The following is a 17,698-nucleotide window of genomic DNA, read 5'->3' as shown; positions in this document are numbered from 1 at the left end:
AAAGTCTCTTGATATCTGTGGAAATAAAATAGATCTACAAATTTATATTCACTTCTAGGACACTTTAGTAAACTGTAGAAATAAGAACTGACAATATTTGCATGTACTGAAACAGAAACATTGTGGTATAGGTAATAATGGTTATGGAGGAAGGCTGGAACTTCATTTATACCATTGTATCCAAGTGGGATGTATGCTCCAAATACCTGGCAGGAGTGCATCAGAGATGTTTTAATGTTTCTTGATTTACTAGGAAGTTTTGTTAAGTGTGAAGGCCAAACCCCCATCTTCAGGTCTGCCTGGGGAACTTGACTAGAAGCCCCATAATCAGGAATTACAGAACAGACAGGAGCAATAACAAGAGCTGCATAAGATGCGTTCTTTCCCACTTCAGCCTCTGACCAGGCAATTTATTGACTTACAAGGGTTTGTTTGACTCTTTCTAACCTACCAGACTTACTGGAACTCTCCCACTGTGCAAGAATTGGAACCTAAATCCCAGACCAGACCTCTGGATGCCAGGTGGCACTTTGCCAGTCTTATTACATGAGGAAAAAAAAAACGTCGCCTTTAGATTCCAGAGCTGTCAGTAAAAACAGTGCCTCCCAGCATGGGAGTCAGCTTGTGAGACAGAGTTGTATTCCCTGTTCAGAAGTCTTGAACGCAATAAATGTATGTGCAGGCAACAGCAAGGAGATGACCTTCTCTGCTTGGATGCAGAAAGGAAAAGGCATGGAGAGGGAAGAAGGGAAAGAGTTTGTCATGCTGAACATTCCCTTACCTGTTCCCAGCCAAGAGGTCTTTGTGGCTCTACTGCTGCCCCTGTAGTTCCAACACCACCAAAGTTGCACCTCAGCTAGTGAACTGACCACAGAGGAAATGAACTTTTTACAAGCTGACTTGTATTTGAAGTGATAGCGTATGAGTAAATGTGCTTTAGAGACATAAACAGTCTCAGCACAGGTGCGCTGGGCATTTGGTTGTCTACATAAGCAGCAATTAAGGTATAGCTTAATTTTTGCAGATAGAGCAGAGATGAACTGAAATAATATTAGTCCTGGATATCCACTTATTCTTACTGAGTTTCCTCCATCCATAAAGGGAGGAATAATAAGAGTAAACATCATGTGAACTCTTAAAGTGACACCTTTGGCTGAGCTTTTGAATGTATTTGTTCTTTAATGGATCTAAGTACTACCATAGACTGCTTGTTCAACAATCAGATAAGGATTGCACCTGTTATTTTTCTAGACCCTGGTGGGGGGTGATTTAAAAAAAAGTAGGAGTGTACACGTTTCACCTCTCTTGCATGCAAGACGTACAGTCAGATTTGTTAACAATGAATTAATGCAGAAGTGACATTTAGGGCCTTTATTTACTGAATTTTGTTTTCAGACATCCTTAGTCCTGAATTTACAGTAGTATCACGCTGATGATCCGAACATTCACAATTAAAATGCCTTAAAATAGAACTACGCTATGGTCAATAGAAAAAATTGAAGGTGCATATCTTTAAAATTCCTAGATGACTAGAAGATGTTTTAGACTGAAAGTCAAAATCTATTTTAAATCTCATGTATTAAATTCATATTAGGCCATTTAGGAATACTAGAGATTAGAAAGCTAAAAGATCTTTTAGGAAACATGTTTTTAAGGGGTTATTTGCATTGATGATCATTAGAAAAATAGCATTCTTTACTTAATAAGTCTAATGCCATGATTTCTCAAACTGGTTTGTATATTTGGACTCCTATGTCCTGTTAACATTAATAGTGTTTGTGCATGGATATAAACTTCATATATATTCTTAGAAATACGTAGTTTGAATAGTTGTATAGAATAGCTGGTATTTTAGCATCCGATCCACTATAAAGATTTCTGAATGAATGTACAGAAGAATGTGATCATAATATAGAAGGACTTGTAAGAATCTCAGTACGTTGAATTTCCAATAAGTTTTTCTAGCCTTTTTATAAATTATTACCATAGGCAATGAGTATATCAATAATATACCCATGCATGCTGCCATGGAGGATTTGAAGTATGGTATTAATGTCCACAGTGGGTCTTCTTAAAAAATGTGGAACAAAGTAACAAACAATCTGACAAACCTAATATGATATATAGGTGCTAGAGTGACAGCACACTAATGGGCTGTAGGGAAATGAATAATACTAGTTAATTAGCAGATTGATTTCATTACCAGGTTTGCAGAAGAGCTGCAGAACGATCTTAAATATTCCACTTATGTGGCTTATATCTTCTTCTGTTTAGAGTCTAACAATATTAATCAAAGTGGGGTTATAGTGAATGTTAAATAGTGACAGCTCCAGGTCAAAACTCAAAATAGGACAGATAAATCCTTCTTAGATGTTCTCTGTAGATGATCATGTGTATTGGTTGACTGAGGACATTTTCAGAAGTGTTTCTCCTCTGCTGTATCTGCCAGATGTTCAACAAAAAGCCAAGCTAAATTAAGTCTTGATGGAAGGTGACTTGCTAGCTTCTTACCATTGTATTAGTTGATGTTCATATCCAATGCAAAAAAAAAAAAAAATCCCATACTTTAATTACTTTGTGCATAAATCTACGTTATTTTCAAATAAATATAATGTTTCTTTTTAGGTCATCATGAGCATGTCTATTTAAGTGCTTTAATAAGGAACACGTTTGTGAAGGGAATCCCTTAGTTGTCTCCGCTGCCTGTGCTTTGGTTTGTGTTATGTTGCAGGGTGTCAGAACTGTCCTTTTGGATAATCCTAAACTGGAGGATGCACTCAGGAGAGCATCTAGTGTGCCCTAAAGGCTAACAGGCACTCGCTTCATGGGACCAGATTAGAGCTAGACTCAAAATAAAATAAACTTTTTTCTTCTTCAGTACATGCTAACTTGCTCTTGATATTTGCTCTTTCTGGACCATTTACTGATATAGAGATAGCCACTGATGACTGTAGGATTTATTAGCTATATTAGTTCTAAGATCAGAGTTGAATTTTAGCCAAAAATGAATGCCAGATGAGAGTTTCAGCCTGAACTGGAGCTTCTGGCATGAACTAGTAGAGTTCAGGTATTCGTCAAGTATGGCAAATGAAGGGTAACAGAAAAGGCATGTGGGTGAAACTAGTACAAAACTTTCCACTTCGCCTTCTTGCCTGCATCAAACCTAGTGTCCGTAAAATCTGTAACAGTTCCGCAGTAGCATTTATGTTTGTTTACCTGCTATACCTTGTGGAAATGAAGGAATTATGAATGGAACAATGTGATTTCCAGTGCTACTTTATAGGAGAAAGGTAGTTCTTGGTAGAGGAGGTTGTATCCATCAACAGAAGTACTTTTCTGGCAGATAAAATTTTATAAATCTAGTCTTACACAAATTTTCTTTTGTTGCAGGAAAAAGTCTGGAAAAAACATTCTCTGAAAAATAAAAAAGATCTGTCCTAGGGTAAAATGGTATGTACCTGATTACATGTTTTATTTTTAATGAATGATAATGTAAAATGTTACATTTATGAAAGAATTTTAAAATCTATGGTTCATATCAGCTTGGTATTACTTTACTTAGCTATACTTGTATGGCCACATTTTCTGTAAAGTGCATTATTCACCATCTGAAACAAATCCATGAGAATTACCATAGATTCATTTCAATAACAGTTTGGTTAAATCCAAAGCAAAATGAAATGTTAAAAATACATGCTTATTTTGAAAATGTCTCTGAAGACAAGAAAAATAACTGATAATTTGATGAACATAACATTTAAGGAAAGATAAAATTTCTGGAAAAATATCATGCAAATATGGGGGAAGCTAAAATCAAGTATATCATTTAAGCGTGTTCCTCTTCCCTTGCTCTTGCTAACACCCTGCCCATCATGCCTCCCTTTTTTCTGGAACATGAAACTGGGAGTAGAAATAGTGCCTTTATATCTTCCTAGGACTAGGCATGCATGTTATCAAACACACTCATCCACTTGGTAGAAGGGCTTGTCACTAAACTTTGCTTAGGTTTATTGTCTTTTAGAGAGGTGTGGTTCTGTAGCTTAAGTAGTGGAATAACTGAGTTACCCGACAATACCTGACAATTTTGAATCTGTTTTTAGAATGTAATATTTTAGTACAGGTTCGTGGAACACTAAATTTCAGGCAAAAAGTCAAAAACCTGACCAATAAAGTATTACTTGCTAGAATTAGCAATTGAAACAAATTCTCACCAAATGTGATGAATCCATGCAAAGCATAGTTGCATTGTTGTCTTCCCTGGGGAGAGAAAATTATGTTTTTTTTTTTTTTTTTTTTTTTTTTTTAACATACTCAAAACTCCAGACTTTTACAGCAATTAGTGATGATGCATGGAGTGAACTGCTAAGTATTCATGACTAATCTGGATAGACAGGGTTGTCCCTTGCTAATCACAATGAATATTGGCCTGTCCATAAAGAGCAAGGAGTGATGATATCAAAGAGAACAGTCAGCTATTACCAGGGCAAACTCTTGGCCATGAGCTTTTCCAGATGATAATATGAAATGACAGAGATGAAATTAAAAGCAGTGTTAACTACCCAGGAGGCAGAAAAACACACAATTGTTTCTCTGAAGTTATTTGTGTACTGTACTACATTGAGACGATCTTTTCCAGTTTTATTATATGCGTTTTGAATGTACAAAATACTTGAAGTGTTTTTATATGGTGGTGACTGTATCAAGTTTCTGGCTCTAGCAACACAGAGAATCACTACACAGAGTGTTCGCGTTCATTGCACTGGACAGTATTGTATTTAGTATGGGGGGTAGGAGGAGAAACCAGACTTTTTTTTTTGTTTGCTGAGATGTGGCTTAGGTGTGATTATGCTTTCCAAATAAACTATTTAAATCCATTGGCATTTTTTTTTTTCCCTCTGGTTATGTCAGTAAAATCTCTCTAGTCGTTGCTCCCCTCAGCAGAATTATCAGAAATGCCCAACGTAAGGGAGAACGGGTGTCCACTGGTAAGGGTTAATGTTTCTGCCATCTCCAATCTGTCCTTTTTTCAGAGAATTACTAATGGGAGTGTCTGCACTGGGGAAGTAGAGCAGTTGGTTTCTACAACATTACCCCTCTGAAGTCTGCAGTAATCTTACTGGTTTGCTAATGATCATATTCTGGGAAAGGTTTTTACAAACTCTTCATTTCTGTGACACGCAAACCCCTTCTGAAATTATGGATGCTGTTGAGAACCTCTTGATGTTATCAGGCTGTGGATAGCATAAAACTAAAGGAAACTTCTTGACCTTTGCACGGATCCTCAGGGATCCATTTTGATTTAGGGAATTAATTGCCTGTTTTCTCTGAAGAGAATTCTTTGCAGGTATGAATTCTTGGAGCAGGTCTGCATTTGCAGTCCCTACTGTGACTCCTTCATGCAGATGTGCATTGGAAAAAGGAGCTTGCCTTGGAAAAAGGAGTAGCTTGGGGGCTTTTGCCACTGCAGATAGCTAAGTCTGACCCTGTGCTGTGTTTTGTACTAGCACAGCCACACAGCTAGCAGAGCCTCAGCTGAATAGCTGTTTCAGGTATGTTTGTAAGGCGACGACTGCAGTGTGGATAAATCTTAAGAAACATCCTGTTTCCTGGTGGCAAATAGGTGATGACTGAGTCCGAGAAAGAGCTTACTGATAAGTGACTGCATTTTAGATTGATTAGAAGGATGCAATATATCATTAGATGTTGTTCTCTCAAGAAGTAAGATCTTTCATAAACATTAGGCCAACAAATTCAAGTTCAGGGAGAGTAAAAGATTTAGTTTCAGGCACTTTGAAATGCTTGATATTTTTGGGTCAGGTGGAGAGATGGAAGAAGTCTGTAGAACATGGAGGTGTGGCAGGAAGAAAGGATCTGATGAGTCAGAGGACAGAAACATCATACTCTGCTGTTTCTGAGTGTTTCACTTTCATTTAAATGCTTTTAATAGCTTATCTATTGCAAATGTCTTATTTCTATGTTTGCCTCTCATGTGCAAGGCAAATGTGATATTTCCCAATTGTTTTCTGTGTGTATTTAGCTCTCCCGTTAGCTTAGGAAAGTGGTGACGTTTTCAAATAATCCTTTATCTCCTTGATTTTTTTTTTTTTAATTGCAATTGCTTGTCTAGCATGTTAACAAGTGACTGTAAAATTGCAGTCAGAAGTTCACTTCCTCCTCACAACTTTTCTGTAAAATAATGGATAACCGTCAGTAACCTCAGTCCTTGGTATCTTTTATAATGTTATTCATTTAAAATGCTCAAGCACTTCCCCATGTTGTAGAACACAAAGGTCATTATTTTTTAACAATGTAGCATTTCCTTTTGTAAATACTGAATTCTATTGCTGTGAGGAAATCCCATATGTGTTTAAAATAGCACAAATTTGGCTCTCTTATTAGTGTGAATATAGGAAAAATTGAGGGGCAGAAGGCTGGTGAAATAGTCAAGGATTTACGATGAAAGAATTGAGTCATGTGGCTTGAATACCATCAGACTGCATAATTACTAATGCCATCCTTTACATATATCCATCAGAAAGATTTTTTTTTTTTTTAATTGGTTGTTAATGGTGGCTTGGACTTCCAACCCTTTTTTCTTGGTCACGTTGTACACTGAACGGAATGGAGCGCTCCTGCATGGTCCTTTCCACCAGCTGCAGGGCAATCTCTGTCCTGCTCCCTCTTCTCTGGCCCTGGTGCTCACAAGGCTGTTCCTCACACGTTTTCCTCACTGCCACTTGGTGTTTTTGTCCTTTTTAAGCACTTTCTCTCACAGCTGCCGCCATCTTGCCTCCTGGGCCCATGGCTATCCCCGCTGTGGCGCCGCTGGAGCCAGCCGTGTCCAGCATGGGGCCTCTCTGCATGGATGCCACCCCTGCAGTCCCCCAACAAAACCCTGACACCTGAACCCTCTACAGATATGTACTGGTGAGCTTGAAATGATATTCTGTAGCTTTTTAGATAAGGAGTCTGATATATTGGAATTTGACTACCATTTGCTTTCGTCTTTCTTTCACTGCCACTGGTAAGATACAGGACAGGCAAAACAGGTGGGTTTTGATTCCTCAGTTTTAGTGAAGACAAACCAATTCGTTGCTGAATCTGTCTTCTGACAAAACGCATGCTTCTGTTGTTGTAAGGAATGTGTGAAATTCCCTGAAGTTTTATTGTAAATATAGTTTATGGATCTGTAACTAGGTCTTGCATCTGTGTTTTTTAAAACATGCAAACAAAATCTGGTGCTTAAATCTAACTTCTCATGGGACACTTTTCATTAACATACCTCCACTGAATCTGGTTAGCCTTGGGCCAGTCTTTTTTTTCCTATGCTTCATCTTTTTTTCCTGTGAAAGGAGAATAATACATGTCTTTAATCTCCCGGCCTCTAGTGCTGAAAAGAGTTATTATGCTAACGGTTGTGATATTGTAATAATGAGGGGAAAAATAGAAGGAAAATAGGTAAGAATCCAAAATGGCACTCCTTTTATCCTGAAAATGCTGCGATAAGTAAAGATGAAAATGAGGCCTGTGCTCACCAGCAGAATACTTAGGCATGCAGGAACTCAGGATCTGGCCCACATATGCAGAGCACTGTCACTGTCTTTACAAAAAAAAATAAAATTCTTTCTATGAAGCCAAGAATTCATGTGACTTCTGTGAACACTAAAATAATAATGTGAACAGACAACCCATTTTTTGGGCACGTTTCTGGAGAACAGTTGTTTTCTTAAATGAAGTTCATTAAAAGTGAGTGGTTTGCCAGGAGTTGTCTTCCTCTGGCAAGCATGAGCCATACGCATGGAAAGCCAGCAGCACGTCTGTAACCTCTTTGACCCTCACCAGTTACTAAACTAGTGTAGCTTCTTCAGGCTATCTTATCCTTTCATTTTGATTTAAGCCTGTAATGTCACTGACATATGTCCACATATCATCTTATATAAAAGAAAATGTTTTAGAAGAAGAAATATTTGGCTGTGGTTAAGAGACTGTGCCCATGTTTCAGCGGAATGTTTATTCCTCTCTAACTCATACATTTGACTGGAACATAAATGATACTATTGGCTTGGTCCTCAGATCTTCAATATTCCCCTCCCAAACTACCCACCCCCAAAAAACAAAATACCACCACCTTGCTGGAACGTCTATAGTGAGCAGTCCCAAAGCATTTTCGTTTAATTATTCAGAAAATGATGAAAAGTGTATGTTTCACAAGCTAAGCTTCCAAAAGCTGGGACTGAGGACAGGAAACAAGCATTAGTGCTGGAGGGGGACAACGTGGTTGCTGCATATTCCTGTTTAGTTGGTCTCCCTCATGAAAATGCTACTGTCTCCTGCTAGATGGAAACTTGTCCATATCGATGCTAGCTTGCTAGATGAGAGGTTCCAGCAGGATGGCTCATCCTTTATCAGACTGCCAACTGCAGGGGTTGCACAGGGATGGAGCAAACCTGTTACCTCCTTGTCGGAGGAATAGATGAAGAAGGAACAATGAGAGAGGAAGCTGTGCACCTGGCAAGTCTTAAGTAGATAAGAGACAAAAATCTGCATTCAGGTTAAGGCACAAAGAGAGTTAGTCAAATCTCTTGGTGCTTTTTGTTCCCTTCACTTGCCTTTCAAACTTGATAACTCTGCTTAGGCATCTACAAGGAATGAGGTGGCCTCTGAGAGAGATGCAGCTGGGGCAAGCAATTAAGGACCTGGGAAATGAAAGTCTGCCAGTATGCAGTCAGCTTGAACTGCCTGAGAGTGGTGAGGAATGAGTGAACAAGTGCCCTTTCTGTTCCACTTTTCTTTCTACCCTTCCTTATCAGGCTGTAGGACCATAAAGATGGGACAGCCTCAGAAAGGGAAAGTGTTCATGTTTCTGTCATTGCAAATCTGATGTAAGCCAGTTGAAGTAGAATAGAATAAATGCAAGAGCTGACAGTCTTTCTGGAGACTGCTGTTTTAAATGCTGGACTGGCATACCTGCTTATTTTGGATTGTAAATTTTCACTGTCCTAATTGAAAACAATATAAAATACAACAAAATAAAACCGGTAGAAATGACTTTAGAGCTGTTTTAAGATAGTAGCTATCATTTTGTCTCAAATGCAGCACACAGAAGAGCTGAATATAAACAGTGCTGCACCCAGCCAACATTTTAACATTTTACAAGAGCAGGCGTTCCGAAACATCAATGCATGATCCTTTTTTTTTTTTTTTTTTTGCTAGACAGCTGGCTCCAATCTGAGCAGCAATTTGTTACCTATTAGTGAAGTCATCTTGCTCTTGGCTGTACTATAAAGAGAGCTTATTTGACTCTTCTTCAGAAATAACAGTTATTGCTAGCCCCTTTTATTGATAGTACAATATATGGTGGTAATAGCCATGTACCAGTTGAAGAACAGCTCTTTGTGACACTTTTGATCCATTGTCCTAATTGTGGCTATAAGGAGAAAACCAAACAAACTAAATACTGATGTGGAATAGAAATTAGGGCTAAGAAATGAAGTAACACCAATGTTATGCTGTGTCTGAATTTATTTTCAGTAACGTTGTAGTGCTAGTATAAGCAAAATGCTATCAAGATGAACATGATGAAAATATTTTTTTCTTGGTCTTTTCAAAATAGTCAAATAGGAAATCTTGACTGGGAAGAATGACTAATGGACCACCTGAGATCTGAAAAGTATCTTACAAGAGCATGTAATCCCCGTTCACAGCAACGGACATAACTGTTTAGCATTTCCGGGCTCACTGCTTAAGGCTCTTTTTTTTTTTTTTTTTTTTTTTTCCATGGATACTACACCTGGGATTTTTGAAGGAATAACTCACTTTACTCAGCTCTTAGGAAACACTAAAGTAGTGCAGGCATAGCTAACATGACTGTGTATGAGGTAAAAATAGAGAAAACAGCTCTGCATGTGTGGTAGGCTCATGAAGAATTTCAAAACCAAAAAGGAGTGATAAAACGATTGGTAAAATTTGGACTTGGCATCCTAAATTACTGTGGTATTGAAAACACAGCAGTATTTTTGCTGTGTGAGCATACAAGAAAGTTATATATAGTCTCTTTTTCCAAACTTAGTTGTTTTTGTGAAGTGTAACCTATAGCCTCTTTTTGATTTTATGACAGAGGAAAGAACAGAGGCTGATTAAAAATCTGTAGTAAATGTGTGGTGAGGACTTATTTTCAGGTTTTATTTAAAGATTTTCTTCCTCAGACAAGTTTTAAAAGCAAGTTCAACACAGCATCAAGCTTTTTCTAGAGTCAAGATCTCATCTCTACTGTTATGGTTGAAGTGCATCAGAATTTATACCTGAAACCACTTGTGAGAGCATGATTTATTTTTTTTTTATCATGTTTCATGTGTATTGCTGTCTTATCAGTTGATGTATTGTCTGTCTTGCTTGGTAAAGGATACTATCCTCATGTTTGGTTTGATGAAGACTGCAAGCACCTAAGAGGGGCATCAGATCCTGCTAAGGTTGCTCTTTCTCATCCCACCATTGACGTAGGAGATGTCAAAGACAGCAGAGTCTTGTTCTAAAACACCCACCACAAAAACCCAAACATCAATCAGTCTTTGTGTCACAACTAATTTCGCTATACTGATGATATCACTAATTTGAAATGAGACTATTTGTATCAGATTATATGCTCCAATCCTTAAACTGATTGCAAAATCCTTTCTCCTTTTCATTAAAATGAAGGCTGAATTGAAGTTAAATTTGTTATAAATTTGTTTTGTATTTCTCTAAACACATTTATTTCCAGTGCAGAATTTTCCTTGCCTGTATTGTCTCCTGCAGTGACAGAAAGAGATGCTACCTAAGGGAAAGCATGTAAGCCAACTTACTTTCTGCAGTTAATGCCTTAGTGCTGGGAGTTGTATCAGGGACATCAGAGGCTACATCCCTGCCTTTTAGTATTCATTTATATCCTTTTAGTACTTTGAGTCTTGATCTATGCACCTGCTGTCCCTGAATGTCTCGTTCCTTTGTGAACTTCCTCATAGTATCTTCCTACAGCCTCCTGTAAAATCAAGTCCTAGAAATTTAATATCCACTGTGTAAAGTAGTATTTTCTTTTATCTTTTTAAAATTAATCCCCTTTTAGTTTCACCAAGTGCCCCCTAGCTGTGGCGTTGCAAAGATGTAAGGAAATACAGTTCTTCATGTTGCTTGCATTTTATAAATCTTTATTCTCTTTCCCTTCAACTTTCTTCTCTCCAGCCTTTTTACTCTCTCCTCTTGTCAGCTGCTCCAACCCTTTAAACATTGCCTCCTTTATACTTTTCCACTTCCACTGCATGCTACTGAACTGACCTTGACCAGCATTGCACACTTTATTCATTTATATGTGGAAACATATGAATCCTTTTGTCTTTTCCTTAGCACTCTTAGTGCCCAATACTCTAAGCCCAATGTCTTTTGTTTGTTTGTTTGTTTTTTTGTTGTTTTGGCTGCTTCTGTGCAGTGAGTCAGCTTTTCCAGAAAGAACAATTTGGCAAGGGTGACTCCAAGATGTTTGAGTTCTAATTTCCACTTCTGAGGTGAGCATTACGTAAGTGTGGGTTAGACTATTTTCCCTGAATATGGTCTTTGATAATGAGTTGGCTTCCTACTTATTTGCCCACTCATAGTTGCAGTGTCCTACTGATGTTTCTTGCCATTGGCAGGCTGACCAGCTGAGAGCTTAGTCTTATTCTTAACACCCTTTCACTGGTCACTAATAAATTGGAACTGATTGTTTAGTTGATGTTGAATTTATTAACTGTACTTGAATAGAAATGGCCCTAGAAAAGATCCTTGGGTATCCCACTGCTGGCTTCTTTTTCCATTCAGAAAAACTGTTCATAAAATAAACTTGACTCCAATGGCATTTAAGTTTATTTAATAAAAAAAAAATAAAATTAAAAATTCTACTACTGTGAATATCTGCAGTATTCTCAGGTGAATTCTGTTAGGTCTTCTAGACTTCCTGACATCTGGTTTAGAGCTTTGTTCTCCTAGCCGATTTAGCTCCTTAGAGCTTTCTGCTACAAGAAATAATTTGATTTTGAGAACCTCCCCAACATCTTCAGCAAGGATCACCAGTGCAAATCAGCGACTGAATTCTCTGCCTTGGCAATTTAAGGTGCTTCTTTCACACTTTTGTTGTCGAACTGTCTCTCTGAGTCCCTTGTTGGCTTCTTCTTCTGATGTACCTTCAAACTTTTTACCCTGAAAACTCTTTGCAAGGTGCTCTTCAAATCTCCCTTTATTCTCCTCTTTTCCAGTCCAGGTTTGTCCTCCTCTGTTTTATAGGCTTTCATGTTTTTCTCTGTTGAGCAGGCTTTCTGTTCCTTAGATACTGACACTTTCTGTAGGTTGGTGTCTGTAACATTCTTTCCTGTTGAGGCTTGCTTGGGTTTTAGTCCATATGCAAGATTTATTTATTTTATATTTATTCCATTTACAAATATTTTTAAGAGTGCTCTGTAATCTATGCAACAGAACTTGAATTGTTATATAATTGTGATATTTTTATTTAATGCACATTCTCCTTGCTCAGTTTAGCTATTTTTGAAGTCATCATCAGATTAGAATGGTTTTTGCTGCTCAGTTTGAATCTGATATCTTCAACTTTAGATGTTTGGGTCCCATTAGTTACATGATTATGAAGTATTTCTCAAGAACTCTATTCTAAATTCTGTCCAGTCACTTCCAAGATTTTACTGTGCTGAAAATTTTACTTGTGTGATTAGCACTAGTCTTTCCCATTTGCAGAATCAAATTAGGACTTCTGTTTTTTCCATGTGGCTTGTCACTTATTAAATAATAACTTAAAGTGTGTTTTGTCATTCATGCATGGTATGACTTTAAGTTCATTTAATCGTTGCAGGGAAAAAAAGTTGGAATAGATTACTTTTGTTCAAATGTCAGTGATAAGTGATAAAGTTTAAGCTTATTCTGTCACTGTATCACTGAGTCCATGTATTTCAATTATTGCAAAAGTTTTCTTCCGTGCACAAAATCCTACATGTAGTAAGTTGATGAGAATTTTGCTGCTAGGGGGGTGAATTTTAGCCTGTTGCCTTCCTGTAACTTTTCTTTAGAATGATGCTATCACCTTTTTGTAGCTTGTTTTCATACTGCATATGACAAACATTCCTCTGTGTATGTTTATCTCATTTAGGGACTTCAGCATTGCTCTCTGGTAATAATTTCAAGTGTGTGTTCCTCTGTTTGTTTTACATATATACTATTATATTTAGTTGTATATTTCTAAAACTATGATTTTCTACTGTAGAATAAATGCCAGCTTCCATTCTGTCTAAACTCCATAATATTTCCATTTACCTAGTTTCTATTACTTTATGCTCTCTGCTCTTTTCCCAAATGCTAACTAACATACCCTTTGTTCCTGAATTGGGATGAGATTGCTTATTGGAAAATGTAGCAGAAAATTGTCATTGCTCTTAGGACATATTGTTTGTTTACAGTAGCATCTTCTATCATCACAAAGCTCTCATTTTGCCATGTTCCAGCAACTTATGTTTTTCTACTGAGCCCTCTGAATACAAAGGCAGAAAATACAACATTCAAATACCAGTGCATAAAATTACAAGGTTTAGCAAACAATCCACTGGAGAGGCATCAGGTTATATATTTACCTTAGCTCTACCTCCATTATTTCTGCACTTCCCTCCAAGAGTAATAAAATGTGTTCACTAGGCTTTTTGTATGCAATAAGAATTTTAATTTACTCTGGAGGAAGAGCTAGTTCATAACTCAATAGAACTGACTGGGCTCATAAGTTATTTAGTTTTGCTCCTTGTGATAAAATCAGGACACGAAGCCATTTATTATGTTTTGTCTGCCCTCTCAGCCCTGTAAGTTGACTCAGAGCTAAACAATTAAAGTGGCAAATTGATTTGTTTACAATGCAAATCTGAGCTCGATTGGAAATAATGCAAAAGGCATAACCAATTACATGTTTCATAGGGTAGGTTAGCATGAAATGAAATAGATTTAGCTGATCTGTGCTTAGGGATGCTGTACAGTTACTGATTCACAACTGCCTTGCAGTTCTTAGTGGCTGTAAAGGATCTGATGCTGCTGTCCTCAGACTGCTTGGGCGCATACTGTGAGAAAACAGGCCTGCTTCACCTCTGCTTTTACCAGGATGGGTAACACAAAGAATTTTCCACACACGTTTTTGGAAGAGCTAAAAAAAAAAAAAAAAAAAAGATGGTATCTGAGAATAATTTATGTATTTGTGTATAAATTGGGATTTTATTTGAAGGAAGATGTGGGGGAAATCACAACAGAAGTAATTAAGATGGAGATAGTGCCAAGTAAATATATTATTATAAAACATTAAATGAAGTATTTAATTTTTCCTTGCATAGTCTTCATGCAAAATTTGAACAAAAGTTTTATGAAAGCAAAATTATAGACAGTCGTTCGTTAATCCATTTTTGTCTCCCTTTGAGTCCAAGCTTCAGAAACACAGTAAAGTCAATACTTCAGTACAGCATGGGATGTCACAGATTTTCTCCCTGCAACACTGTTCTGGAAGCCTTGAGATGAAGTTAATTCTCTCATACAAACTTATTTTGTGCATATCTTTGCAATTAAGTCCATCCCCTCCCCAGACAGGCATGTTCTGCAGGTGATTTGTACCCAATCTGACTTCAGTTTCATCCTTTAATGCAACTGTATGGTATTTGGATTTTTTTTTCCTTCTTGTTACATCCATATTATCATCATATAGAATAAACTTATAATGAAAAGGACAGTAATTCACTAGCTGTTTTTATGCAGGAGAATTGTTCTTACACAAGAACACAGTTGCTTTTTGTGCTGACTGGGTATCATGTCTAGGTTTACAACTAAACACAGTGCAGAGCTATGGTAAGCAAGGTCCATTTTGTTGGAAGACAGATAGCTAGTTGACTATTTAACGTGTGCATCACCTGTTTGAATCATTGCAGTCCTGGTTGGAGACCACGCTTGCTTGTCAGCTTTTTAGAAACAGTGGTTGAAATTCTAGGGATATAGCTTCTTCAACATGATAGCTTTTGGAAAAACAGCCACAAAGATGGAAGTAATTTTGCAGTTGGTGTTGAGCACAAGAGGAAAAACTGAACTGATGCTTAGATTTGTGTTTGGTACATGAAAATGACTCAAAATTAAGTTATTAGTTTGTAATGCTTAAAGTATTTGCTCTTCTACCACTATTGCCACTCGAATCATCTTTTAAAATAATTTTGGAACCACAATGAATTGTCAGACATAATGCATTATATAACAGGAAAAACTCAATGCCGCCTAAGGGACTCTAAAACATTTGATTGCTATCACTTTGTGTGAAAGTGAATCAATTTAAAACAATTGTCTCCCTTTGTATTAGAGTGACATATCTTTTGATAGTAGTTCTGGATCTCTGATGCAAATAATGGTACTTGAGCATATGCTAGAAACTTCTTTTTCTGAACCATCTTCAAAGTAAAGGGGGATCAAAGTGTCAAGAGTGTAGATCAAAACCATCAAAACCCTACATATATAAATATATATATATGTGTATGTATTTTAATCAACAGTTCAAAGGAAGATTAGAAACATCCTCCTCCTGATTTCATTACTGGCAAAGCAAACATTTTAAATCAGTGTTCAAGTGTCATGATGATAAGAACAGTTGACTGTAAGAACTGAAAGATGCTTTGCTTTGTTAAAATAATAACTCCCCTCCCTAGGATGGTGAAAATATTAAAATAACTCAAACTGGAAAAGCTCTAAATATGGGATCATTACCAAATCTGTTGACTGGAAGAATTGCTATTACAGCTGAAATGATGTTTCCTGTGCTGATATTTTTATTCTCCTGTGTATAAGCTAATGTTGAAGATGAAATAGGTTACATATTTCCATAGCTTCATTGTTTTTCCAGACTATGCACATTATGGACTTTTTTTTTTTAACTGGGACTTTTGAAGTATTTTTCCATCAGGAAGAGAAGATGTGTGAAAAGTTTTAGGTAATAAATTCTACCGCTCATTTGCTCCATACTTGACTGTGATGAGGTATTTAGAAACTACATGTTCTGTTGTGAGTGCCCAAATATGATATACCAAAAAGATTTCAGTGTTTCCATATATTGATGGTGCATGTCACTGAATTGCTGTCTATACTTGCAGAGCAATTCATATTTGTGTAGCTGTCTGTATTTCCTTCTAAGTTTATGTACCTAATTCATCACGGACAGCTTTCAGCAAATGCATAAAAGTTCAGCTTTGGGTGACAACTCACCTATTTTCTTGGAAGTTTTTATTCTTAATAGTAGGATGCAATTAAAAATATGCTTTTTCAGATAAATAGTTGTTAATTAGAAAACTGACTTCCTCACCTCAATGTTTTTGTTTTCCAATTTTTACAAAATACGTTGTTACTATAAGAAAGTCTCTAAATATAATTGACAGTTTCATTATGAAAAGTGGTTAATGATAGCATGCATTTGTATTACTTACCCTTCTATTAATGATTTTTCTCAATATTAATTCTAGCTAGTTTTGTTGATTTTTCTAACGTGACATTTGTTTATACTTATTTCATTACTTGCCGTATTTAATGTACCAGTGTATCTCATCCAGTTGAAATTTCAACATAATTGGAATGGGAATAGTTTTCACCATGAACAGAAACATTTCCTGTTTTTTTTCATATAAAATGACCAAGGGTTTGTGTAGTCTTCATCAAACTCTGATATGACAATGTTGTTTTTCCAGGTATTATTTAAAAACTTTACTTCAATATAAATGTCTGGCAAAGTGCATTTGATTTACAACAGCCCCCAAAATGTTTTAGGCAGCTAGGGTGATCATTAAAGCAGTCATTAAATGCTAATCTGTAGCTGTTAGTAGGAAAATAATCCAAACCAGCTGTTAACTGAGGCTTAAGAAAATCAGTTTTGCCCAGTTTGGCCTTACAAACTGGCAGCTGGGGCAATGGAAGAATACTGGTGATGTTCAAAGGCTGCTGAAGACCTCCATGCTGAGCAGTGGCAGAGTAGAGAAAGAGCATCCCTCTCCTCCTCTTCCTCTGTGGCTTGTGCTTCCTCACTACTGAATATCATTATAAGGGTGCTAAGGGTGTGTTTGTCATGTCTTTGATTGGTAATGATTTGGAAGACCAAAACTTTCCATGCAAAAAACAGAGAGGTGGGACACAGTTCCAAAGCATGTAGGTAGGTAGCATTGAGAAAAGTGAATTTGAGGCTGCTTGGTGATTTAGGTACTTGGTCCTGCTGCTTATCTTGTGCCAGCATTAGTATCAAATTGATCATTTCATCAGCTGTACCAGTTTGCCATTTTCTTTGTGGAGCTGATTTTCTGTTGGGCTTTTCAGGTATTTTGAGTTATGGAGGAATCTAATGAGTGCTGGAGCTGTGCAATGTGATGTTGGGAAGGAGAGGGACTGATGAGTGCAGGAACAGCTCCTCTCCCAGCAGTCACTCAGTTGGCTTATGCCTGTCTTCAAAATGTAAATGGAAGGGTTTGGTAAGGGATTATGAAAATATTAAACATCAAACAAAAAAGCAGGAGGCAGTGGATAGGTGCAGACAAGGAAGTGCAAGACGAGAGCAGCTCAAGGCTGCCTGCTCTCAGATGCAAGTTATAGGAAGAGTGAGGCAATGTTGCTCATGAAGAAACTCTTGCCACAGTGAATGAGT

The sequence above is a fragment of the Aythya marila genome (assembly GCF_965140915.1).
Source record: "Aythya marila genome assembly, chromosome: 4".
NCBI classification, from domain to species: Eukaryota; Metazoa; Chordata; class Aves; order Anseriformes; family Anatidae; genus Aythya; species Aythya marila.
The sequence above is the reverse complement of the archived record's forward strand: the minus strand, read 5'-3'. Positions refer to the sequence as shown.